General features: G+C 38.2%; 1 pseudogene across 1 annotated transcript in view; it reads right to left on the bottom strand.

Moving 5' to 3' along the window:
- The window catches only part of LOC149749919 (UDP-N-acetylglucosamine--peptide N-acetylglucosaminyltransferase 110 kDa subunit-like), a 47,072-nt pseudogene that overhangs the window by 11,183 nt on the left and 10,138 nt on the right, over positions 1-25,751 (bottom strand). The window contains exon 4 of the transcript XR_016392873.1: positions 963-4,156. The product of XR_016392873.1 is annotated as a UDP-N-acetylglucosamine--peptide N-acetylglucosaminyltransferase 110 kDa subunit-like (transcript). The remainder of the gene's footprint in view (positions 1-962; positions 4,157-25,751) is intronic.

The raw sequence follows: 25,751 nt of genomic DNA, 5'->3' as shown, positions 1-25,751 counted from the left end.
TATGCTTCTTGATGATCTTTGTAATACTGTAACAGTTGACCATTTCCTCATGCCTCTTCACCTTAACTTCAACCTGGTTTTTCACTAATGACTTCACATTTCCTTCTCTAACACTTGGTTGTGGGCCTCTTTTCCAACTCCAACTCCAACGCGCATTTCACTCTGGAACCAAAGGAAGACTCACACCCTCCTGCTAGAGTTGCAGATTATATAGACTAGAAAAAGGAAGGTGGCCAGATGGTGGTTTACATTATCTACAGACTGTCTGGGCTCAAGGTTAACTTCCCCGGGAGAAAACCCATAAACCCAGAAGCATCAAAAATAACCTGCATGTGCAGGGGGGAGACAGCTTTGCTTGTCTCATTTTACATTCTTTCTGATTTCTGGGCCCTGGTGATTTATCTCCCATGGAATGGAACAAGGAGGGGAACAAGTAGGGACAGTCCCTTCGAGCTAAGAGAAACACTCCGGGAAGTTCTGAATCAGACTTGGTTTTTTGTTAGCCAAGTTACAGGAGAATTTTTAAAGTGGGGGAAAGGGAAGAAGGAAGCGGACCAGGAAAAGAATTTAAGCCATCATCTATAAACCAACAAAGCACTGATAGTTCCAAACATTATGTCACAAACTAAAATGACTGATGTAGGCTCAAGTGGTTTATAAAACCTATAAAGAGACTACACCAGCAAAGTCCCCATTTATCTGTAGAGTTCAGAAACTAAAACAAGGAATATTTTAGCTTAAAACCTTATCTCAAGAGAATCATATACACTTCACATGAATAAAAATACCTGAAACCAAACATTTTTAAAAGCTCCAACACCCAAAATATAAAGAAAAATATTAATCCAGAAGACTCAATCGATCCATGATAATCACAAAACGGCTGGGCAATCTCTATCTCCCTTCCACACTAACCATCCATCCCATGGAAGACCAAGGGAGATCAGACCTTCCAGACTTACCTTCCAGACCTTCCAGACACCTGGCTGCTGCAAAATTCTATGGAGACTCCTTGTGGAGCAGCAGTTTCCCATCTCTTGTGTCTCTCCCTATCACGATCATGATCATGCAGGAAGCAAGTCTGGCTGTGCTATCTTATCATTGTCTGTCACCCATCTGCAACATGGTATTGTACAGATAAGGAGAAAGTAGTTGCCTTTCCCCCAGAAGGTTGAGGCTCAGGTACAGGGTAATTCTCCTGTGCACACAGTCATTATTTAGGCCGACTCAGTGACTTCAACAGGCTTAATCATGTGATCACGTTTGTTGCCAGCTGCGTAATGCTCCCACATCTGTAGATAGAGCCGCTCTAGGTCCATTGTGTATTGTCTGGTGTTGAACAGAGGGCTAGATGTTCTCTGCTTCCAGACTTTGCCACGAATTTTCTTCAGGTATTCTAGATCAGTTCCCAGTTTCACAGCTATGTCTTCATATTCTTGTCTATTTTTAGCAATAAGCTCAAGACAGCCTAAACAAGTGAGCTGGGAAGCTGCAACTCGGGAAGCAAGAGTCTCTCCTGGCATAGTCACCATGGGTGTCCCTGACCAAAGGACATCCATCCCTGTGGTGTGTCCATTGCAGAGTGGAGTGTCCAAGCAGACATCAGCCAGCTGGCCTCGCCGAACATGTTCCTCTTTAGGAGCAACAGGTGAAAAAATGATACGGTTCTGGGGAAGGCCCATATTTTGTGCGTACTGTTGAATATTAAGTTCTCCTACTGCTGGAAAACGCAACAGCCACAGTACACTATCGGGAACACGCTTCAGAATATTTGCCCACATCTGCAAAGTAGATGGGTCAATTTTATATAACTGATTAAAGTTACAGTACACAATGGCATCTTCCGGTAACCCGTACTGAGAACGTGTGGTTACAATAATGGTATGGGGAACCTCCTCTCCAGTGGCAGCCTTAAGGTTGATCTGGGTACTTGCCAGTCCATTGCTAAGACTGAATCCATTAATTGTTATCTGAATTTGTCCTCTGTTAATCATTTCAATAACTGCCTCTGCAGTAGTATTCATAGGAATGACAGGCATATTAAGAGCTGTATTACTGCTGTCTGCACTGTCTCCTCCATCAGGACATTTCATCTTGACAATTTGCACATCTGGGAGACTATCAAGAAATGCTTTGAGGTCGATGCCATTCAGCACAATCCGATTGTCATAAATGTGCCCATTGGACTTAAAATCGATGACTGCTTTCTTCTTCAGGTAAGGGAACATATTGGCATGATCACCAATAAAGAAAGTATGGGGCATATAAGCCAGTTTCTCAGAATACTGCTCAGCAACTTCAGCAGGTGAAGTTTCCTGATCAGTGATGATATAATCCATGAAAAGCACGCCACTGGTCCCAGGGTAGCCCAGCCACATTGCCTGAATAGGAGCTGGCCTGAGAGCAAAGAGTTCATTTCGAGCACCCCTGGTATAACCATTCATATTTACAAGGATGTGTATACCATCTTGATGGATGTGATCAGCTGCTTTCCCATTGCATGGAATCTGAGAAAGATCAATGAAATGATGGGCTTCTGCCATCACCTTCGCTCGGAAGTTTGTGCCGTCATCTGGGCTCAGGGCATAACAGAAGACCTCAAATTTATCAGGATTGTGCGTGCCTGGAATAGACTGCATAAGATGAGAAGTAGGATGATTCCCAAAGTCAGAACTCACGTATCCTACACGCAGTCGACCATCACTGAGCTTCAAGTCTTTTGGATGTTCGTACGGTGGTTTATGAAGGACACTGATCTCGTCCAAGCAGAGGTTCCCATGGCTCTCAGCAATAGCCTTCCTGAAGCCATGAGAAAGAGGATAGAGCATACTATGATGAGGCTGCACAGAAGGCAACCTATTCTTCTCCAGCTGGTCAGCCACAATGCTGACCAACTTCTTCATTCGCTCATCATAGTCTGTCCAATCACAGACAATCTGCAGGCAATGAGCCAAATCACAATAAGCGTCAGGAAAGTCAGGTTCAAGCTTCAGAGCAGTGCGATAAGAAGCAACTGCTTCTGGAATATTCCCTGAATCCTTGTGAACGGAAGCCAGATTGCTGTGGGCATCTGCAAATGCAGGGTTAATCTGAATGGCAGGAGTATAACACTGCAAGGCTCCCTGAACATCCTGCATCTCCTTTAGAGTGTTTCCCATGTTACAGTAGGCGTCAGCAAAGGTAGGACTGATTCGAACAGCCTCCTTATAATGCATCCGAGCTTCCTACAGTGTCCCCTGCTGCTGCAATACACTTGCTAAATTTGAATGGGCAACAGCAAACTCTGGGAAGACTTCTAATGCTTTACAATACAAGCGAACTGCCTCTTTCATGTTTCTCTGTTCTCCTTTGATATTGGCTAGGTTATTCAGAGAGTCTGCATGGGTGGGGCACAGCCGCAGAGCTGTATTATAACAATCTTCTGCTTAGGCAACACGGCCCCTCTCTTCCAGAGCGTTGGCTAGGTTGCAGTAAGCGTCACGGAAATGTGGTTGCAATCTAATAGCTCACCTGTAGGTGTCTATTGCCAGATCTATCAGGCCTTGCTCGTAGTGTACACAAGCCAGGTTGGCATGTACCACTGCATGATTTGGGCTCAAGCTTAGGGCACAAAGGTAAGCTGCCACAGCTCTGTCAAAAATCCGTGCTTCTTTCAAGACATTTCCTAAATTGATATAAGCATCCAGAAAATTGGGGTCAAGGGTGACAGCCTTTTCAAAGTGATGAATTGCAAGCCAAATCTCCCCTTGTGCATTGAAAACACAGCCAAGATTACTCCAAGCTACTGCAAATTCGGTTGCGTCTCCATTGCTTTCAAATAACATGCCTTGGCTCCTTCCAAGCGACCCAGGGCTTTGAGCAGGTTCCCCAGGTCACTGCGAACACAGTACAAATCAGGATTGTACTGAAGAGTAGAGACGTAAGCTTATAATGCCCCTTCCATGTCGCCTGCTGCTACCAAAGCAGCTTCCAGGTTAATATAACCATCGATGAAATCTGGTTTGAGACGTAATGCATGCCGGTAATGCTCCATTGCTTCCTGCAACTGCCCTCATTCCTTGTACACATTCCCCAAATTTGAATAGGCTTCTGCCAGAAGAGGGTTCTGTTTAATTGCCAGAGTACTAAAGTGGGCAGATCTGTCCAGCCTTCGACACTGGAAGTGTAGAGATGAAAGTAGAAAATAAAAGAATAGGATGTGATTTGTAGTCGATACTACTTTTGCAAAAATTAGAAAATACAAAACAATTCGGTATTTCAAATATATACATATGTTTAAAATAACTATAAAGGTGAGTTGGGAGATTACATATTAAATGCCCCAAATGGTGCTATATAGGGGAAAATAAAGGAAATAAATCTGGCAGAGGAACGTCGGGACCAAAACCAATCTTAAAAGTATTAGAAAATAGAGTGACCATACACACTGATGATAGAGTGACATGAACTGAGGCATATGGTCCCTTTTGAGTAAATGCCTTAAATACAAACTAAAAAAATGTCATAAGATTTACAAGCACTCTAAAAATATTTAGCAGTATTGCAGTAGATAGTAGAAATATATAACCTTTCAACTTAAATAAAAACAAGACTGATGAAATATCATCTTTGTTTCCATGTCATCCATGCTAAGGAAGAAATAATAAATCAGCTTTCAAGATAGAATTTTTTACAATGAGAGATAAAAAAACAAAGAAAAAGAAACCCTAACTGTTTATCCCATGAAGGGAGGAAAAAACAATTTGAAAAGTCAGAGTAGAACTCTATGAGGATAATATTTAACATCAATTTTTTTTTGTAAAACAGAATTTTAAGCTGGTTTTGAATTGTTTATAGAGTTTTTAATTGGCATGCTGAGGAAATACAGGGTCCATCTTAATCCAGAAGCAAGCAAAAAGTTCTGACTCTTAAAATTCTAGGCTCTAGAGTAGGTGTGTGCTGGTGTGTATGTGTGTGTGTGTGCACATTTGCTGTGTGTTTTCAATAAACTCAAGAGTACATAAGGGTGTATGTTACTACATTGTAACAATTCTTGAGCAAGTCTAACTGAAGGTCAGTAGCAAACAAGTAGATGCCGCTTGGGTGGCCCCCCAAACTCTCAGGTAATGCGCAGATCTGCCTTGGCAATCATGTTCTGCTTTTAGACATAATGCATTTTTATGTTCTTGTTAGCACTGAAAGACTAACTTGAATATTCTGCAACTGATGAAATGGACAACAGAGCAGTAACCTAGAGTTTACAAGTATTTGGGGCAGTAAAACTTTAGTTCTAGATTTAACTTGGATTTGAGTCCTAATTTAACTTGGATTTTCTACAACGCATTTTTTTTCTATAAACTGGAGGTGTATACCACCATAATCCTAAAAAACCTGTGACTTTGGGCTTCAGGGGTCTAAGCCTTCTCTCTAAGTGACTGAAAGGTACAACTGGATATTAGACCTGTCTAAAAATTGTCCTTTTCTGTCCTCACATACAAGGGAACGCTTGATTTTTGGATAGCTGTCATTAAAAAAAAAAAAAAATGTGCAAAGAGCTAATGTCTTTTGCTACAAGACAAAACAATTTCTCCTGGACATGCAGTAATAGGAGGCAATGCCATGTGTTGGAAGCACGCACATATTTTATGATAGATATTAATCTGGAGGTTAACAGCTAGGTGATCTGGTTGAAGCAGTTTATTTCATACATATAATGTTAGTCCACTTTGTAACAAAGCCTTCAACATTTCATATGCAAATTCGTTTTTCTTTCTAGTTTAAGCCCAAGGAAATCCCTATAAATCTTGTCTCCAAAGAGAAAATATAAAGAATTCATAAGATTAAAGAGTTCTTATCAATTGTATAAAAAACTAAAAAGGTACTAACTAGATAAAAATGTAGATGTCTAAGAGAACGTCCAACAAATAGAAAAGTAGAGGACTGCACTGAGATTGCAATCCTGAGAAAAATATATTATTTCTAAATGAAGAAGTTAAAGGAGATAGCATAAATTAAAGCCAGAAGAAAAATTTAAAACCTACAAAAGTACGAGTCGATACAAAGTTAAAAACCCATTAATTTTACTATATACCCAAAGGCTTCACAAAAGATCTCATGAATATCACAAATTAAAATAAACAAAAGCCAGAAATATTGTTTTCCCCAAATTGTACTACTACCTGCTTATTGCTTCAGTGGTAAGAAGAAAAATTATCTTCAAATAGTTGAATTGTATACCTACTTATATTTTAACTCTTAGGTGGATCTTGTTATATAATATATATGATCTTTAAAGAAAACCTGTTGATTGTTTATTTTGGCATCTGTTAGGAAATTCCTATTTAATTAGATAAATCTCCTTAGATAACTCTTAAATAAAAATAGATGCAAATATAGTATGTTTCCTATCATTCATTTTAGACCTCTAAGAGTTGGAAAAGCTCAACCTGGAGAAGAAACTAGTTTTACTGAGGGAAGAAACTACTTTCCAGTTTAGAAGAGGAGGGATTATCCCATTTCTGTAGAGGAAGCAATCAGGAAGATACAAAAAGAATGATCCTTGCCTAGTGCTAAGGCCAGAACCACTGTGAATATTGTACCAGATCTTGTAAAAACAGCCACTGTGCTGGCACTCACAGGCCTGGGTCATGGTGTGTTCAACAATAAAACTTTGTTCCAAAGGATGGAACTCCTTCGGGCCAAAAAGCTTTCACCTGCATGATTCCATTAACCTCACTGTTTTGTTATGGGAAATGCGTTTATTTTTTGAAATGACATTGAAATATATCCTTAAAAGAACACTTTAGGTCTCAACAAGATTCTCTTCTCTTTCAGCCAACACATTACCTTTTAGAAATCAACAGTCTACTTCTTTCTTTAAATCATCACATTTCAAAGCTGTAGCAGCTAATAAATGTTAATATGATTTTTCCAAAACTGCAATCTCCCTAAATTTCTATGCTGTCTTCTTTATCCTGTCTTTTCAAGGTAAAGGTATCTTTCCAGTTTTCTTAGCATTATCAGGATTATGGATTTTGTTCATTGTTCAAGTTCATTATTTATGGACATAAGTTAATGTAAATGCAAAAATATCTCGTATTATTCACAAGCTGGCTGACTTAAATCACTCGCTCTTAAAACAACTTTACTGCTCTCCAATCTGTTCAAATGCACGGAAATATAAATTCAGGATGATGTGGCTTTTCTGCAATGCTTTCTTTTCAGGCTGCAGTCTACATGACAGCGTTATATCTTATCCTTGCTGCTGTTGTTGTTCAATCTATAAAACCTCTCTTGAAGACCCCCAAAACAGCTTGTAATTTAAACTTTTACTTTTGGTGACTCACTGTTTTCAAATTGCCATCTCTGACCATATCCCCCTTCCAGGGGAATTTATGCAGACTCTTAACCCATAATTGCTTTACTCTTTACCTCTATTTCTGGGTTCTTAAATTAACTGTTACATCAGTGTTCTTCATTACTCAAATTATTTTTTCTTAAGAACTTTTCCTGGAAGTAAGTTCATGCTATTTTTGACAAGCAAACATTTGACTTCTGAAAGAATTCTTATGGAAATGGGTTTATATCCCAAATGTACCACCAAAAATCTTGGTGACCTTGCATAAACGTCCCTTACCATTTCAGGTGCTATCTTTGCTTGACTCCAAAGGGAACTGATTAAAACTATGAGCATCTAGCTGTTATGCACTTTTGTCTCAGTTTGGTCAATGAAACTCTTAAAAATCCATCAGATTTTCATTATTTTTATCATTAGCCTGTTTGTGTAAAATAAGTTACCATTTATGGAGCCAGTGTTCTCCTTTATTCCGGCATCCAATCATTGTAAATATTTCTCATGGACACATTCTTAGAAGGCCTATGAATAACCTGGCCTCTTACTGATTCTCCCTTTTGGAGTCTTACTAGCCAGACTTCCCCAATAACTTTCAGAGAGAGTTCTCCCCCTTTCCGGGTCTTCTTTTTGACTTCTATACGCCATAGAACTTTCAAAAGTCATCACACCAATACTAAGATTACCACATACCCTCCAAAAAGCTCCAAGCTGTTTATGCCTATTCATTAAGTTAATACTTTATCAAAACTTGCCCAATTGAGTAGTTTTAGCACAGATATTTTACACATTTTAGCACAGACATGCTCTGTTTAAGGCTGACAGATCCATTAGGAATTAACTTTCCGGTACATTTTCCCTCTGACATTTTCCTCACAACTGCATTTCCTCATAACTGAGCCATCAGTTATCTCTTGCCTATAGAAAGGCAGATAAAAGAAAGCTAAGTGAGAAAAGATATGTAAATAGACTAGCACAATATTGGACACATAATAAGTATTCAATAAATGATAGCAAGTATTCTTACCCTTATCCTCACATTAGTTTATATGTATTAAAAACTGATTACTGGACTCAACTCTTACTTCCATTTCTCATTAGATCCTCACAGAAACCTTGGAGGAAGCGAGGTTTTATCCCCATTTTACAGGTTGGGAGACTGCAGCCTAGAGGGCTTAAGTACCTTAACTGAAGTCATATAGTCAAGAAATAAGCCTATATTTGTCACAATCACTTGCCCATGCTTTGACGTGACACCACCACCCATCATTTACCCAGCTTCACCAAGGTACTACTAAATTTTTTACTCTTATTCTCCTCTCTTTGCTTCATACTGCCATTGCCACCAACCCAGTCAAATTCACTTTTAATTTTCCAATGTTAGTGAAGGGAGTAGAAGGTGGAAATTGAGGTTAAAGGAGGAAACTTTAATGTTATTCAAGGATGACTTCATCTTAACGTCCAGCCTTTGTCTACCCATTCTCTGCTCCAGTCACACGCAGAGTATTTGCTATCTCTTCCGTAAGTCTTGACTTTTCTTGTCTTTATGCCACTTTTCTTTTCTCCATTTGCAATGAATCTCCCTTTCCCTTGGTTCTTCACCATTTCTTACTCCATACTCTCCATTAAAATTCAAATCTACCTTTAAAGCCCAACTCATATACCAGTTCTGTCCTGCAGTCTCCTGGATCTGCCAAGTCAGAACTAACCACTTGTTCCTCCGTGCTCCTGCAATGGCAATGATGTTAGAAGGGCGAGTGATTTTACAGCTCGCTCACCACCTGCGGGAAATATGTCCTATTTGCCCTTCCACATCCTTTCTCCACCCAACTCTATATGGATGGCTTGCATGGCCTATCTTAGTAAGTGTCCTTGCTCTGGCTTCTGTTTGGCTCACCAATGAAGAGTACCAATAGAAGATTGTAGGGAATGAAGGAGGGGAGTGAAGTTAGGGTATTAATTCTTGCCAAATTGCTGGGAGTTGGCTGCATCCCCCAACTAACGTATAGTGCTTCTCTGTGGGGCATCACAGCACCTTTGGGGAGGACTCTCTCTCCAGCAAGGCTTCCTTTCTCTTTCATCTCCTATAAAGTAGCCACACTTTTACTGAACCCAGGGCACTACACTATCTCTTGATTCTCTACATTGGGCTCAATTTATCCCTATTGATGTACCCCTGATTTCCTGCTGAGACCCTGTCTGATGAACTTCGTAATATGCTCTTCTAAGCTGTTAATTTTACAAACCACATTATTACACTTATTAGAAGAATGTCTTCAGGATGTGTCAGTAAGCTCTGATTGATGATAATGGTAAACAGCTAGAATTTATGGAACATAAAGTATGCTTTGGTTACTCTCTTGAGTACACCGTGTGCATTATTCTAATTAATTAAAATCACTATTAGCTAAGCAAGGCATACAGATGCTAAGAGGTTCCCAGAAGTAACTTGCTCATGGTCACTCCAGTGTCTCAGGAGTGTTTAGGACTCAGATCTGTCCAAAGCCTAAACCTTAAGCTCTAGGTCTAAGCAGTGGCTCTCAAACTTGAGTATGCATCGGCATCACCCAGAGAGCTTGCTGAAACAGGTAGTGGGCCCCACCCCCAGAGTGTCCGAGTCTGCAGGTCTGGAGCAGGGCCCAAGACTTTCACTTCTAAAAATTCCTACGTGCAGCTGATGTGCTGGTCTGGGTACCAGACTTTGAGAACCACTAGTCCAGGCATTTTAGGTCCAGAATTTCAGGTCTTAGAATAATTTTCTGGTGATAAATTGTCGAAAAAAAAAAAAAAAGCACTGCATTTTCCTGTTTGTAAGGAGGTAATACATTCAGTCTTAAAGAGTCAATAATGGGGCTAAGTATTTAAGAAAGAAGAGTTATTCTCCAGGAAGATGGGAGGAGATGGACATTCTAAGGACAGGAATGCCCTTTCAGGAATCTTGCAAAGGGAACAGAAAAATAACAGTAAGATTCTGCTATCCAGTGTTCACAGAACATGAGTGGGATACTCTTGACTGTAAAATGGGAAGCCAACTTTTGCTCACCATATACATACCTTATTCAGTACAAATGTTTATTAAGAATCTCCAAAAGCTAGACACTAGGCATCAGGGCTACACTGATAGAGCAGATAAAGTGCCTGGCCTCAGGGAGCTTGTGCTTCAGAGGATGTACATCAGCTAGGTAGACTGAATGATGGATACTATATTGGGTTCACACTTCGTCTGAAGAAAAAAATATATCCATAGGCGTGATCCAGGAGTCAAATGGCAAAAGACCGAGCCTCAAAGTGAGTGTTAATTTCATTAAATGGTAGGTAAAAATTATTTTACATGCCGAGATAGGCTCTGCTTAAAAGACACACTATTCCTCCAAACGTATTATACAAGCCAGCTTATAAACCTGTGACTTTTTCTAGGAGACATGTTGCCTTCTTTCCCAAGAAGGGAGCAGTAGGGGTCGGGGTGGAAATAGTTTCATCATCAGAGGCACAGTCTCACTACTACTGCTCAGCTCCAATTCGCAACCTTCTGAATGGTTTCCAGACTAAGAAATTTAGCAAAGTGATGAAGAAAACATGGCCCATTAATCTTATGATGCGTGTTATAACTTAACTCTGGGTTTAGCATAGGAAAAATATTATTTGCATTGATTAGAAATATGCTTTATGGCTGCATATATTATTCACTCTGAACATTCTAAAATTATTAGCTGGGTTGACATGATGAACTGCACAGGAGTACTTCTAGATGGCATCTCAATGTCATCTGTTACTCACATCATATAGGTCTAGGAATCAATATGTATTTTACTCAATATGAGATCTTATTCCAAACACCAAAATATGCCTGTTTTTATTCGATGGTTATCATCATGAAACTACCAGCTAAACATCATTTAGAAAATTCAAAGCAAGTAAATTACTGTATTAACTGTCCAACTATGATTATGACTTTCCTCCACTTATAGCTGAACCTAATATAATGATCTGGTCAGTCTGACTAGGAGGATTTATTCATTAATTTACTCAAAGGTTCTGAGGTATATTTTGAAGGACTTAAATTATGGTCTGGTTGGTAGGATCCAACAGTAAGGGTGCAGGCTTATCTCCTACAAGCTCTGTGACCTTGCCCAAGTGACTTAGCATCTCTGAGACTCACTTTCCTAGTCTGTAAAATGGAAACAATAGTAGAACCCAAGTTGTAAAGCTGAAGGAAAAAAAGGAATATGGTAATGTATTTTGGCACAAAAGAGCAGTTACGCTGACGGTCATTATTTGTGAATACTGTTGCTAAGATTATTGAAAACCTGTTGTGTGTTAGGTGCTGTTCAAGGACTAGAATTTTAAGACTGTTCTTCACCTTTATCCCAGTTTTACCTGCAAAGTTCTGCCATGCACTGGAAAAACATACTGGTATTTCTAGGGAAGGGGACCACTCAGGTGACATTTTTGTTTCACCAGGTATATAAAGTATACAGAGGTTATAGTGTATCTTTTAAGTCCTTTGGACGTCTAGTTACCTTTCACTAGAATGATTCTAGTAGATCCTGATAGATACCTGAGACAAGGTCATGTCAGTGATGTTGGTACCTTTTCTGGCTTAAGAGCATAGGGCAGAAACACAGGAAGGGAGGTCTTCCTTTTCCACTCCTGTTACTAAGAACCCTCTCGAATAATGACAATCTGAAACAGATCACTACATTGTTGTATGTTGTAGAATCAAAGCAGTGTACAAAGCAAAGAGCACTGGCCTCCATTATACGTGCATTTCACTTGAGATTCACTTTTCTAGACCGTGGAGAAAGCAGATGTTCCAACACTTTCCAGGCACTGGAATATTACAATCTGGCAATCTCTACCACTGCATGTTTGATCACACTATTCCCTGCAAATGGAATGCTGTTCCATCAAGGTCAGATTGACCAGTGCAAATACCTGATTTTATCGTACGGTCAGAACCAAATTAACTTACTGAAATTCTGCCCAGCTCAGGGTCTACCTTCTCTGTGAAACCTCCTGTGAGATCCCAAGTTACAAACAACTCTATCTTCTTCAGAAGACATTGTATACTATATAAATAGTAATTTACATATAAATATATGTATATGTGTGTGTATTTCTTTGTTACATTAAGTTATAACTCCTGTGGTTTCTCTTCTTAACTAAACTGGACCCCCTTATCATCACAGTGGCCATGTACATCATTGTATCCTCCAAATAATCCAGATAATAATATCATGGATTCAGTATATAGTTGTTTAATAGAAAACAATTAACTAACCACTGCAGAATACTAGTGTCTCTCAAGTGTGTTCAGTGGATCATAAATCCTATGAGACAGTCCATGAAGGAAAAGATTTCAAATAAATTTGGGATCTGTTGTCCACTACATCTCCTTATCAGAGACTCATAATTCACAAGACTGGTAAAAAGCTCTGTAGCAAAAAAACTGTTGACTTAATTTGACCCAGTATTTCTCTTACAAGAGTATCAGTTCTGGAGGTCAAGCACATTTTCCACCTCTAATACAACAGCTCTACTGCCTAGTAGAGTGCCTGGCACTTAGTAGACACCTAATAAATATTTGAATAAGTTTCAACATACATTCCCCTTTTAAGCTATAGAAGAAAAACACAGTATATAGTAGATTTTGATTTACTTGGGGAGAATAATAATATGAATAGATAAATTTACACAAATCATTTTAAAGTATATATATTTGATAATACTTTTTTCCACAAATCTACACGATTGCACATTTAGTGGTGATAGTAAACGAAGTACATTTGCTTCTGTAAACTTGCTAAGAAGGATGGCTACTAAAAACTACAACTTGAACCCAAAACAATTGATTTAGTTCACGGGTCCCCACTCCTTAGCAGTTTTAATATAGAAGAAAATAGACGCATATATTTCTTTTCTACCATAATATGACATCATATAAGGAATGCTATTTTATTAGCTAGAAATAAGATTTGCTTTTGTTATTTTAGTACATTTCATCACATAAGAATAATTCTAGATTTTTTCCCCTCCTGTGACTCTCATAGCATCCCCATCTAAAATAGACTTTGGAGATTTAGATCAAATGTCATATCAATGGTCCTAGACTGCTTACTATGTGCTTTCACTATAAATTTTAATGTCAATAGAGAAAGGAGAAGGAAAAGTCAGAGGGAAATGAAACAGGTGTATGCAACACCCCTCTCTTACTACCGACATTTCTCAGAATTCTGGGGGAAGTTGCATCTATAAGGGGAAAGTTTTTCACCATGGAACTCACGGTGGTTGAACTTCTCATGAAGAATTTTTTTTTCACTACTGAAGAAAACTATGTTTGATTTTACCATAACTGAAAAGTTCTCCTGTTTCTACTTCTGAGGTTTGCCCTCAAGACTACTGTTTACCTAATGGAAGTGACTCCTATGCATGGAGGAAAAAGTGCACCATTTGAAGGAAAAGCTAAAGGAGTGATATTCAGGTAGCTCCTCATTCCACCAATGAAAACGTACACATAGATTTTCCACTTTACACCTCATTTTCCACCTTATTTTCATGATTTTGAAATGAAATAGAATACAAATGATAAGCCATATGTAAAAATGCTGTGTGAATAAACTGGTATACCCCAAATAATACAAATGAGTGAATGGCAGTAAATGCTAAGAGGGATTAACAACATAAAGGATATTAAAAAAATGATGACCGTATTTCATATTTATGTGTCTTTTTCTCTCTCACTCTTTTCTTTTCTTTCTTTCTTTTTTTTTTTTTTTTTTGCGGTACGCGGGCCTCTCACTGTTGTGGCCTCTCCCGTTGCGGAGCACAGGCTCCGGACGCGCAAGCTCAGCGGCCATGGCTCACGGGCCCAGCCGCTCCGCGGCATGTGGGATCTTCCCAGACCGGGGCACGAACCCGCGTCCCCTGCATCGGCAGGCAGAACACTCAACCACTGCGCCACCAGGGAAGCCCTTCTCTCTCACTCTTACTCAACTCCTAAATAACTAAGAGAATATGCTCACAAATGGTAAGCATGTTTTGGATGTTCGATGTGTGTTTGTGGGAAAGAACAAAAAAAATACTGCCTCAATTAGGTCAAATATCATACAAGAGACGAATGAGATTAGAGATGGGGTTGGGATTTGTGTTAGTTACTCAATAGCTAACCAATCACAGATATGACAGGGTAGTGCAATATGCAAATATACTTTTAAACAACTTCTCTTAAGTTATCTACTGTCTGTAAAGACAATCACACTCAACTGCTCTGCACTTAAACCCCAGAGCTTCTGAGTTAGAATCTCTTAGAAATAGGTACACGTTTCATTGCTTTGGCAACATGTACATGGCTCTGCATCAGGCAATACAACTGCTAAGATCACACTCTGGGAATTCAGGAAAGGCTAGTGTCCAGTTCTGGTCGTTCTACCACCCAACTGTGATCTAGGGTAAATTCCTGATTTAAAAAAAAAAAAAAAAAGAAAAACCCTGAAGATGCTGAAACGGTATTTCCTACTTCACAGGGTCGTCATGGGGATAAAAGGTCATTAGGATAAAGTGCCTCTCACCCAGGAAACACTGATAAATGCTACTGATGCTACCATCATCATCATCGTGACCGATCAAGAACACATGGCCACATGGAAATTCAACATTCCCTGGGCCATTCACAATTTTCCTTTAAAGGACTCATATTCTATGTGGGGTCTTAACACCTTCAAATAACAGAAAATACAAGTCTTTACGCCTTTTTTTCTGTAGCTAATTTTGGCATCTTTCACCTCTGTCCACTTAAGTGTTGGTTTAGCATATTCTTGTCACACAAAGAAGCTACTTCCCAAAGAGAGGAACAATGTGTCAAGTGACAAAGACATTGAGTGAAGTCTTTCACATCCTAGATTGTCCACGGTACAGCTCAGCTGGTCTCTGGGTTGGAAGGCCCGGGTCTACTTTGCTCGTCTTTTACAGGGGAAGGGACACGGTCCTTAGCATGTGGTCTGTGAAACAGAGGCAGCTGCAGGTAGAATTATAACACAAGCAGAACTGGCTTCAATTCTTCCTTCTTAGGTCTTTTTCTTCTTGTTCAGCTGTTCAAGGAACTTGCCTGCCCTCTGTCCCCGCCAGGACGATGTTACATCTGCCTGGATAAGTAGGTCACCATTGTATATCAGGAAAGGTCTTATTTGTAATCATCAGGGAGCAGATACGGCTAATTTGAGCAGAAAAGGAAACTTTTGGAAGTTTATGGTTAGGTCTCAGTAACTAGAAGCAGACTAAACAACCGAAAGCCAAGGCTATGCTATTGCAATTATAGGATCAGGCCAAAGTGATGTTATAAGTCCTAGCTGGCCTTGCTACCAAGCAGGAACAGGAAACAGGAGGTTGACCCAGCACTGCTGGCCTTGCTTCTTTACATCATTTATTTGTAATTCAAAATCCAAGAGAGGGGTGCAGTTGGCCAACCCGAGGTCGCCCGACTGTTTTCCATCTGTAAGGGAGACTGAGCATGTGAGTAAACAGTGTATCTGACATGTTCAGCTTGTATAACGAGAGGAAGGCTCTGTTTCTCACCAAGACCCACAAAGTGGAAAATTCCCCAAAGAGAAAGGAATTTCACATCAGATGCTTGGAAAGTTAAAAACAACAACAAACAAATGCAGATGTGGAATTAAAGACATGGAGTAATTAAGAACCTATATGTGGAGTGATTCAGACCTGAGTTCACATCTGGAGCAAGCTACTCAATCTTGCTGAGCTTCAAGTTTCTTTAAAGGAAACAACGTGGAAGATGATATCCACATGTAACTTGTGGTACACATGAAGGAGGATAGTACAGTATATGATGCCTGGCACATCCTATGCATTTTCTAAAACTACTAGTAGTACTATTATTATTGTTACTTATTATACAATTTATTGTAGAAATTAACAGGGAGAGTATTAATAAATGTTAATACAGTGCTAAGTGTCACATTTATGATCTCAACTAATTATTTGTTGATTCAACAAACATTCCACATATCAGAAAATAACCTGTGTGTATATATATATATATATATATATATTTTTTTTTTTTTTTTACAGAAGAAAAGAAACCCTGAGGCTTAGAAAGTGTAAATAATGTACCAAAAGTCACTCATTTAAGAGGTAATGGAATATTATTCAGCCTTAAAAAAATGAAGGAGATCCTTTCATTTGTGACAATATAGATGAAACAGGAGTGCATTATGCTGATGAAATAAGCCAGACAGGATAAATACGAATGATATCATTTATATATGGAATCTAAAAAGAAAAAAAGCCACACTCATAGAAACAGAGTAGAAAACTGGTTGCCAGGGGCTGGGGTGTGGGTGGGAAAAAGAGGGGAAGACTGGTAAAAGGGTACAAACTTTCAGCTGCAGTATTGTATAACTAACATTTTCGGAGAGAATAGAACTTAAGTGTTCTCACCAAAAAAAGAAAAAAAGGAAAAAGGTGTCATGAGCTGTTAGATGTATTAATTAACGTGATGGGAAGGATCCTTTTACAACGCATATGTGTATCAAATCATCATGATATACTCTTTGACTATCTTACAATTTTGTCAGTTATACCTCAATAAAACAGAAAAAAAAGAGGTAATAAAGATGAGACTCCAATCCAGGATTATCCTGCTCAAAAAACTACACTCTTAACCATTACAATATAGTATCCATCCATATGTTGTAACTATAAAATGCTTAACACAAAGGAAACGTTAAATAAATGGTATTTATTCTAACTCTAATGCTTACTAGATATTAGTTATGTGGTACGCTTTACTTCTAACTACAAGGGTATAAGGTGCAAATTCTTGCTACAGAACATAAAAGCCCCTGTGGTACCCTGTAGGATAAACACAGTACCTGTAAATCTCTCATCTCTCAACCCAGGGTCTCCTCAAGTTGGAGGTCTTTTTACCCCCTTTATAATGTGGGAATAATGCCTTTCCCACATTTGCACTGAGCATGAAAATCCATACTTCCAGGTGTATACTGAACCTCCACTTAGCTCCTCGTCACCTTGGAATCACCAGACCAAAGATCATTTATTTCATTAAGATAAATGATGTAGGGATAGAAGTACAGAATATACAGAGAGTGTTGGAGGAATCCAAACAACAAGTCCTCCACTCTCAAAACAAATTTTACAGTTCCAAAAGTAAAGAGCAATGTTTGGAAATAAAACTAAAAATGAAACTAACATCTACAATTAGCCAAGTATTTATTATGGGCCAGGCTACTTACTAGGCACTTGATAAACATTACAGCTCATCTTCCTGCAGCCCTTCAAAGCATATAATATTGTTTCTATTTCATAGAGAAGAAAATTGTATCTCTAAGCAGGTTAGTGATTAGCCCAAGACCACAGGGCTAGGCTGTAAGAAAAGAAGGCCAAGTTTCAGTGGTCAAAATGGTGATGGATGTTAGAACTAGAAGATTATGGCTAATCAAATAAAAATATTCAGAACGGTCCTAATGTATTATTAGGATTTCTTTAGAATAACTTGGGTGCCTTAGTGAATACAGTAGTGGTAGGCACTACAGTCTCTTTAATTTGCTAATAATACAAATCTACTTTAATATTCTTGGTGACAAGGAGCTAACTACTGATAAGACAGCTTCTTCAGTTTTGGGGCTACTCCAGGGTGAAATGCTGGAACGTCTTACTGCCTGCAATGTTACCTAGTTCTACCAGGGGGAATAAAGCAGAACAAGTAGCCACTGTTCTTGACAAATGGATACAGTTTCCGTTTTTCAAACTATGAGTGTCAGATTCATTCATTGTATCAGATAGATCTGTCAAATGGCTTTGCCCATTTACTAATGGATGGCACACTGCAGACACACGTTGGGTCAAAGGACTCAATGTCACCTCATTGATACTGTCATCAATATAATTTGTATTGGCATTTTGTCTCACCCTGACTTTAAGGACTATGTGAGGAGATCCAAGTCTCCAGACCACGGACTGATCACCACTGCTTGACACAGTATTCTCTGCTCATTTCCAGAGGGGACTAAGGATGAGCTCTTGTACTTCTGAGTCTATTCACCCTACCTGGCAACACATACTAGCTGGGCTGATTGGATCAAGCAGGAGCCCCAGAGTTTAAATTTCCAGCTGCATTGGAGGAAACAGAGGCTATGCCCCAATCCCATAACCCCTCACTTCTTACCGCTAGCCTATCCTAGGCTGTTCTTGCTGATAGGAGTACTTCATGCTAAAAATTAATTTTGCTTACCTGATGGCAGTCACACAACCTCAAATGCCATTTTTATAAATAAGGCAACCACCAATGGAGTGTGATTTAGGGTTTTTTCTTCTGTAGACCCTGCCTACCCTATAAAATCTCCCATTACTGCATCATGGAGACTATAATCCCTTTCCGAGGGAATAGATTCTTTCCAACCATAAGATGAAATAAGAACTTACATTTCCATACTGCCCAAAAGGAAATACATTGATTACAAAATGCAGGAGAATGACTGATTTTCCACATTTGTTGTGTTCATTAAAGGGTTTCTGAATAGACTTGACAGTATTAAAGAAGTTCAACATACACAAAATAAAAATTAATAAATGAAGAGAAAAAACTTGCATTTACAACAAAATAAACACATTGATATATAAAAGGTTGTTATACATCGATGAAAAATGGATGTCATAAAGTCACAAACTAAAAAGTATTAACAGCCAATAAAGATAGGAAAATATGTTCAACTTTGCTATTATTAATCAAAGAAATACAAATAAAATAATTCAGGTGTCATATTTTACTGACTAGAATGACAAAGTTTTAAAAAACGTGATAATACTGGTATTGATATTGATAATACTGGTACTGATGAGTGTGTGTAAGAAACCACACTGGATGTTAAATTCTTGGTAGAAATAAAAAGCACGGTAACCTTTCTGGAAGACAATATGTCAGTATGTACCAGAACTGACAACCAGCCATTCAAGTTCTAGAAGTCCATTCTAAGGAAATAAACAAATGCTCAAAGACATATGAACAAGGATGCTTGTCTCATTGTTTAGCAAAACAGAACAGGAATAATCTAAATGTTGAACAGTAGGGACTGGTTAAATAAATAATAGAATGCTGTTCAACCATTAAAAATGATGCTGCAGATTTTTATTAGGTGATGAGTAATCATACTTATATTACTAAATAAAAATGTTATAGAACTGTTTTGTAGTTGGATATAATAATTAAAGGTATTTTATACTTGCATTGTATTTATATGCACCCCGTCACAAAAAAGTTTCAAAAGATACCCTCAAAAACGTTACAGAGATGATTTATCAGAAATGGGATTTTGAGTTATTTTTCCTTTTTTCTTTAAATCCTTTCAATTTTGGAGTTTCTGCAATGAGCCTGTATTATTTTTACAATTAAAAATATTTAAATTTACAACAAAAGGATCTAAATTCATTTTCCATTTATTTTCCACCCTGGCTCAGGGTATTTGTGTAAAAAAAAAAAAAAATCAGCTTATATTCTCTTTTGTATCAATCTAAATTTACTTTTCATAAGTTAACTGTTTTAGTCTGGCAAAAGTTTCACACAGGAAAATTGTTAAGGTCTGAGTATTCTATTACCTTTAAAAGCACTGGAACCTTTGAAATTATTTCTTTCAGAATTTTCATATAATACTGAAAGGTGGGGGGGAGGTAGCAAAATGAAGGGAAATAGATAGTAGTAGTCAACTTCAATTAAGAAAAAGCAACAAGAGGCAGTTTGTACTCTTTTGATACGGCAGAAGCCCCCTGTGTCAACTCATGCTAAAAAATGTATGTATACACACACATATATATGTTTGTGTGTATTATATGTATATGTGACACGCACACATAATTAATCCACAGTCTTAGGCTAATCACTCATTGTGGCAGAAACAACGAGCTGTTGACTACACTTTAATTAGCTCCTCCAGCCTGTAGAGGCATCACTAGGATCAAGATAGGAACAACAGTCTCCATCTCCGCTTGCATCTGGGTATGGTTCTATCCCAAAGAATGTGACCAGAGGTGACCTGAAGAGTTTATGTCTGAAGGATAACGAGTTGATAATTGTAGCTTGCAGCTTCCTCTCTCCTTTCCTTTTTAGGACAAACGTAGAGCCACTTGATGAAGGTGGTGGGTCCCTGAATAACTGAGCAGAAAACTGACCCTCAGACCACCAAAGTCCATACTACACTCCTGAGTGAGTGAGAAATGAACTGTCCATGTGTTGCTCCACTGAGGTTTAAGGTTTATTATTTAGTGTTTAACTAACGCATTTTTTCTTTAAACCTCAGTTGCCTTCTCTGTAAAATAAAGTCTTTGAAAAGGATCCACTGTAAGTTTTTTCCATTGCTTATGTTTTTATCTTAGTTTTTAATTCTCAGAAACATTGTGCGCATTTTACCTTTTAAGTTAGTAAGTCTACTTTTTTTCCCACAAAGACGGGTTCTTCAAGTTATGGAGAAGTCATAGCAGACTGTTGCTTCAGTTTAAGATACGCATTCACATATGAGATGAGAAGGGTGAGGACCCAGAGAAACGCCTTTGACAGAGGGGAGTGAGAGCATACTGAAGAACGTTTAGTAATAAAGAATTCAGATGGGAGAAACGGATGGGTTACATCTAACAGATTTGCTCAAAGGAATTCTGGAAAGGCAAATATGTGAAAATGTATAGCAAAGACGTGAAATGCCTTTTGGTCCCTAAATGGATTTCATTTCAAAGACGTGCATATTGCAAATACATGTACCATAACACTTCTCTGTCCACTTCTAGAATTTTCTAAAGCCTGACAGAACATCTGCAGAGAGAGGATGTCATTCCAAGATAATCGACTGCAAGTTACTAAATTAAGATAAAAATGTCCTTAACCTTGAACAGTTTTTAAAGAGATTTTAGAAGAAAGGAGCCCTCCAGGGGGTTGTATAACTATATAATTGTACCCTTTCTAAAAGGCTATTTACAGATACATGTTTCCCCTCCGTTCTTTAAAGTAAAATATAGGATAAAAAAAAAGTTTGGGGATAATATTTGTTTGGGACAGCAGGCACTGCTAATCAGTACCACTCCCTGCTTATTCCTTACTATCAAAGCCCTGGTTTAGGAGACCCCATTATCCTTAAGGCTAAGGTGGCCAGTTTAAAATCCGAGCTGATGAGATCTAAGTGCAAGTCTGCTGACCATCTGTGGTAAAAAATTTGCTCTCTGAGTTAGACACTGCCTTTTTTTTCTTACTTAATTTCTTTTTGTTTTCCTTTTCTTTCTTCCTGCCCAAATTGTTGGAACACTATTGGAGATTCTGGGGTCACTTTGAAGCTATGTGGACGTGCTAGAGATGTGGAAGCTGGAAGAGCGAAGCAACCCAGTCCCCTGGTGATGCCCTTCAGCAGCTGGACTAACGCTAGAGGGACTATCTCCAAACTTCCTGCTACCCGTGGAAAGTAAGGTAAATCACTCATTCACTTTCTGTTACCTACTAACTGATCCAGAACTCTAACCTCAGGGTTCTAGAACCCTTCTCAGTATCCCATAGTCATACTCATGTTCCGGACTCCTGATCATCAGACTTGCTTATAGCAGATGTATGGGGAGGGCAGGCTCTTCTGGAAGCCCTCATACTTCCTCCCCTACCCCCACCACACACAAATAATGATCTTTATGTCCAACTCATCCTTCTATCTACACTCAGAGGCCACGGCCCCCAGGAAGGCTTCACTGACAACCCTTTACTACTCTCTACATGCAGAAAGGGTAGAGGTGTGGGCTCTGGAATCACACTTCCTAGACTTGAATTCTTAATCTGTTACTTACCAGTTTAGGACGTGGGCAAAGTAGTTACCTTCTCTGGACACCCCTGTAAAAGAGGAACACTAAGTAGCACCTATGTACCTTACTGAAAGGATTAAATGAGCAAATGCAGGTAAAGTTCTTATAATTTTTTCTTGGGTCAATCAATTCTAGCTGCTATTGTTACCTTTGGCTAATTTAGGGCAGAGTCCCTTTGCCCTCCTTTGGTTCTCTGGGCCCGTCTCATTCACAACACACACAACCGCACACTGCAGAGTTTTGAAAGGTGGTTCTCAAAATGTGGTCCCTGGGCCAGCAATATCAGCCACACCTGGGAACTGGTTAGAACTCTGGCACTGGAGCCCAGCAATCTGTGTTTTAACAATATTCTCAGGCAAATCTGATGCACACTAAAGGTTGACGACAACTGAGAACATCTGTCTCAGACTCTCCTGGAGGCATTCACCAAAAATAGAGATACAGGACCTTACACCTGACCAGCTGGAGAAGGGGTCTAGTAATTGCTCTGGTTATCATGCTTGTCATGATTTTTCAGCACATAAATGTTTGAGAATCACTGCCATTTTGAATGTGTGTTTCACTTGTCTGTTTTTCCAGTGGACTCTACTTCCTTGCAAGGAAGGTTTGTGAAGATCTGTTGTTGTTGTTTGCATTATTAATTTTATTATGCTAATTCTAGAATCTCTGGTGCATAGTGTAATCTCAGGCAGGAAGTAGTGGCTCATTAAAACAGGTATCCCAAAAGTCTTAGTAGAACTTCAAGATTAATTCCTTCAGGAAGAGGTAAAATTGTCATTAGATGCAGATGATATGATTCTATATATAGAAAACCCTAAAGACTCTACATGAAAACTACTACAACTGATAAACGAATTCAGCAAGGTAGCAGAATACAAGATTAACATACAGAAATTGGTTGCATTTCTTTATACCAACAATGAAATATCGGAAAGGGAATGTAAAAAAACAATGCCTTTTAAAATCACAACCCCAAAAATAAAATACTTAGGAATAAACCTCACCAAGAAGGCAAAAGACTTATACGCTGAGAACTGTAAGACATTAATAAAGGAAAGTGAAGATGATTCAAACAAATGGAAAGACATCTCATGTTCTTGGGTTGGAGGAATTAATATTGTTAAAATGCTCATACTACCCAAAGCAATCTACAGATTTAATGCGATCCCTATCAAATTACCCATGACATTTTTCACACAATTAGAACAAATAATCCTAAAATTCATACAGAACCATAAAAGACCCAGAATTGCCAAAGCAATCCTGAAGAAAAAGAACAAGGTTGGAGGCATAGCCACCCCAGACTCAGACAGTACTCCAAAGTCACAGTAATCAAAACAGCATGGTATTGGCACAAAAACAGACATATGGATCAATGGAACAGAATACAGAGCCCAGAAATAAACCCACACACCTCAGTTAATCTTTGACAATTAATCTTTGACAAAGGAGGCAAGAATATATAATGGGAAAGAGACAGTCTCTTCCGCAAGTGGTGTTGGTAAAGTTGGACAGCCTTATATAAACCAGTGAAGTTAGAACACATCCTTTCACCATACACGAAAATAAACTCAAAATGTCTTAAAGACTTAAACATAAGACCTGACACCATAAAACTTCTAGAAGAGAACACAGGCAAAATATTCTCTGACATAAATCATACCAATGTTTTCTTAGGTCAGTCTCCCAAGACAATAGAAATCAAAATGAAAATAAACAAAGGGGACCGAATCAAACTTACAAGCTTTTGCACAGCAAAGGAAACCATAAACAAAATGAAAAGACAACCTACAGAATGGGAGAAAATATTTGCAAATGATTGCGACCAGCAAGGGCTTAATTTCCAAAATATACAAACAGCTCATACAACTTGATGATAATAAAAGCAAACAACCCAATCAAAAAAATAGGCAGAAGACTTAAAGAGACATTTCTCCAAAGAAGAAATACAGATGGCCAATAGGCACATGAAAAGATGCTCAACACTGCCAATTATTAAAGAAATGCAAATCAAAACTACCATGAGGTACCACCTCACACCAGTCAGAATGGCCATCATTAAAAAGTCTACAAATAACATATGCTGGAGAGGGTGTGGAGAAAAGGGAACCCTCCTACAACACTGTTGGTGGGAATGTAAGTTGGTGCAGCCACTGTGGAAAACAGTATGGAGGTTCCTCAGAAAACTAAAAATAGACCTACCATATGATCCAGCAATCCCACTCCTGGGCGTATATCCAGACCAAACTATAATTCAAAAAGGCACATTTACCCTGATCTTCACAGCAGCAATATTCACAATAGCCAAGACATGGAAACAACCTAAATGTCCATCAACAGATGAATGGATAAAGATGATGTGGTACATATATACAATGAAATACTACTCAGCCATAAAAAAAGAATGAAATAATGCCATTTGCAGCAGCAACATGGATGCAACTAGAGATTATCATACTAAGCAAAGTAAGTCAGAAAGAAAGACAAATACCATGATACCACTTATATGTGGAATCTAAAATATGACACAAATGAACCTATCTATGAAACAGAAAGAGAATCAGAGACATAGAGAATAGACGGGTGGCTGCCAAGGGGGAAGCAGGTGGGAGAGGGATGAACTGGGAGTTTGGGATTAGCAGATGCAAACTGGTATATATAGATTGGCTAAACAACAAGGTCCTACTATATAGCACAGGGAACTATATTCAATATCCTGTGATAAACCATAATGGAAAAGAATATGAAAAAGAATGTATATACATATGTATAACAGAGTCACTTTGCTGTACAGCAGTAATTAACACAATGCTGTAAACCAAGTATACTTCAATAAAAAATAAGTTAATTCAATTTTTAAAAAGATTAATTCCTTCAGAAGAACAAGTACTACACATTCACAAAAAAAGCACCCTTTGAAAGTTTAAATTTTTGAATTTCTTTGCCACTTCCTTAGTTTTGGTCATCTTGGACAATATATTTTTAATATTGACTTTTAGAAAGAATTGTGTTTCAGTGTTTGCTATCTTTAGAGAGACAGAAACAGATAAGTACAACTAAATACTTATTTTTCAAAAGTCTCAAAAGTTTAAGGGAAATGAAAGTAATTATATCTTCAAATGATTTTGGGGTATGTTTCTAATTTCATACTTCTGATGCAATTAAAGATTAAAACTGTATTAAGACATTTGAGACATGCCGCATTGGTATTAAATGAACTTAATTTTGTGTAAAGTGGTAGAAATATTTTCTTCAGCAAACATACCTGCAGATATAAAATCACAACCATAAATCTACAAAAAAGCAAGCTATTGAATGAAATTTGATTGGTTATTTCCCTGCAGTATGGATCTGCTAATAATTTAATTTACTACTTGCTAACAGAAGCCAAAATTTAAATATACATATATATATATGTGTGTGTATATATATATATATCAATTTTAAATCATTCATATATATGAACAAGTATACATACACATATATAACAATTGTTCATATATATATATAAACAATTTAAATTAAACAAAGTACATCTGGTGGCCTATTTCTTCCTCCCGATTTC

Source organism: Delphinapterus leucas, chromosome 3, assembly GCF_059928025.1.
Source record: "Delphinapterus leucas isolate spDelLeu-1000000601 "Yukka" chromosome 3, BTC_Dleu_Yukka2, whole genome shotgun sequence".
NCBI lineage: Eukaryota > Metazoa > Chordata > Mammalia > Artiodactyla > Monodontidae > Delphinapterus > Delphinapterus leucas.
Note: the sequence above shows the minus strand (reverse complement) of the source record. Positions and strands in the feature narration are given on the sequence as shown.